General features: G+C 43.0%; 1 non-coding gene across 1 annotated transcript; it reads right to left on the bottom strand.

The window, feature by feature from the left end:
• Positions 1–537: 537 nt before the first annotated feature.
• Positions 538–645, bottom strand: LOC112804961 (small nucleolar RNA R71). The gene has a single exon (XR_003203577.1). It is a non-coding gene; the product is annotated as a small nucleolar RNA R71 (small nucleolar RNA).
• Positions 646–2,395: the final 1,750 nt, after the last annotated feature.

Raw genomic sequence — 2,395 nt, 5'->3', positions numbered from 1 at the left:
AGGAGCAAAGACAAAAGCATTCTTGTTGAGGCTGACCCTGAACCTGAAAGGACCTTGAAGCAAAAGCTAAGAGAAGCTAAAGCACTACTCTCTGTAGAGGACCTAACAGAAATCTTCAAACAAGAAGAAGACATGGCAGCCAAAAACAACAACAATGCCAACAATGCAAGGAAGGTGCTAGGTGACTTTACTGCACCCACTCCCGACTTCTATGGGAGAAGCATCTCTATCCCTGCCATTGGAGCAAACAACTTTGAGCTTAAGCCTCAATTAGTTTCTCTAATGCAACAGAATTGCAAGTTCGATCGACTTCCATTGGAAGATCCTCATCAGTTTTTAGCTGAATTCTTGCAAATCTGTGACACTGTCAAGACCAATGGGGTTGACCCTGAGGTCTACATACTTATGCTATTCCCTTTTGCTGTAAGAGACAGAGCTAGGATATGGTTGGACTCACAACCTAAAGAAAGCCTGAACTCTTGGGAAAAGCTAGTCAATGCCTTCTTGGCAAAGTTCTTTCCACCTCAAAAATTGAGTAAGCTTAGAGTAGAAGTCCAAACCTTCAGACAGAAGGAAGGTGAATCCCTCTATGAAGCTTGGGAAAGATACAAACAATTGATCATAAAGTGTCCTTCTGACATGCTTTCTGAATGGAGCATCATAGGTATCTTCTATGATGGTCTGTCTGAACTATCCAAGATGTCATTGGATAGCTCTGCTGGAGGATCTCTTCATCTGAAGAAGACGCCTGCAGAAGCTCAAGAACTCATTGAAATGGTTGCAAATAACCAATTCATGTACACTTCTGAAAGGAATCCTGTGAACAATGGGACGAATCAGAAGAAAGGAGTTCTTGAGATTGATACTCTGAATGCCATATTAGCTCAAAACAAAATATTGACTCAGCAAGTCAATATGATTTCTCAAAGTCTGTCTGGAATTCAAGCTGCACCAGGCAGTACTAAGGACGCTTCATCTGAAGAAGAAGCTTATGATCCTGAGAATCCATCAATGGAAGAGGTGAATTACATGGGAGAACCCTATGGAAACACTTATAATCCTTCATGGAGAAATCATCCAAATCTCTCATGGAAGGATCAACAGAGACCTCAACAAGGTTTCAACAACAATAATGGTGGAAGAAACAGGTTTAGCAATGGCAAGCCTTTTCCATCATCTTCTCAGCAATAGATAGAGAATTCTAAGCAGAGCCACTCTGACTTAGCAACCATGGTCTCTGATCTAATCAAAACCACTCAAAGTTTCATGACTGAAACAAGGTCCTCCATTAGAAACTTGGATGCACAAGTGGGTCAGCTGAGTAAGAAAGTTACTGAACTCCCTCCTAGTACTCTTCCAAGCAATACAGAAGAGAATCCAAAAAGAGAGTGTAAGGCCATCAACATGGCCGAATTTGGAGAGGAGAAAGCGGCAGTGAGCGCCACTGAGGAAGACCTCAATGGACATCCACTGGCCTCCAATGAGTTCCCTAATGAGGAACCATGGGAATCTAAGGCTCACACTGAGACCATAGAGATTCCATTGGATTTACTTCTGCCATTCATGAGCTCTGATGAGTATTCTTCCTCTGAAGAGGACGAAGATGTCACTGAAGAGCAAGTTACTAAGTACCTTGGAGCAATCATGAAGCTAAATGACAAGTTATTTGGTAATGAGACTTGGGAGGATGAACCCCCTTTGCTCACCAAAGAACTGGATGAATTGACTAGGCAGAGATTACCTCAAAAGAGATAGGACCCTGGGAAGTTCTCAATACCTTGTACAGTAGGCACCATGATCTTCAAGAAGGCTCCGTGTGACCTAGGGTCAAGCATAAACCTCATGCCTCTCTCTGTAATGGAGAAGCTAGGGATCTTTAAGGTACAAGCTGCAAGAATCTCACTAGAGATGGCAGACAATTCAAGAAAAAAAGCTTATGGACTTGTAGAGGATGTTCTGGTAAAGATTGAAGACCATTACATCCCTGCTGATTTCATAGTCCTAGAGACTGGAAGTGCATGGATGAATCCATCATCCTTGGCAGACCCTTTCCTGCCACAGCAAAGGCTGTGATTGATGTTGACAGAGGAGAATTGATCATTCAAGTGAATGAAGAATCCCTTGTGTTTAAGGCTCAAGGATATCCCTCTATAACCATGGAGAGGAAGCATGAAGAGCTTCTCTCAAAACAGAGTCAAACAGAGCCCCCACATTCAAACTCTAAGTTTGGTGTTGGGAGGCCACAACCAAATTCTAAGTTTGGTGTTGAACCCCCACATTCAAACTCTAAGTTTGGTGTTGGGAGGTTCCAACATTGCTCTGAGTATCTGTGAGGCTCCATGAGGGCCCACTGTCAAGCTAATGACATTAAAGAAGCGCTTGTTAGGAGGCAACC

This window comes from Arachis hypogaea, chromosome 5 (genome assembly GCF_003086295.3).
Source record: "Arachis hypogaea cultivar Tifrunner chromosome 5, arahy.Tifrunner.gnm2.J5K5, whole genome shotgun sequence".
In the NCBI taxonomy this organism is placed as follows: domain Eukaryota; kingdom Viridiplantae; phylum Streptophyta; class Magnoliopsida; order Fabales; family Fabaceae; genus Arachis; species Arachis hypogaea.
Note: the sequence above shows the minus strand (reverse complement) of the source record. Positions and strands in the feature narration are given on the sequence as shown.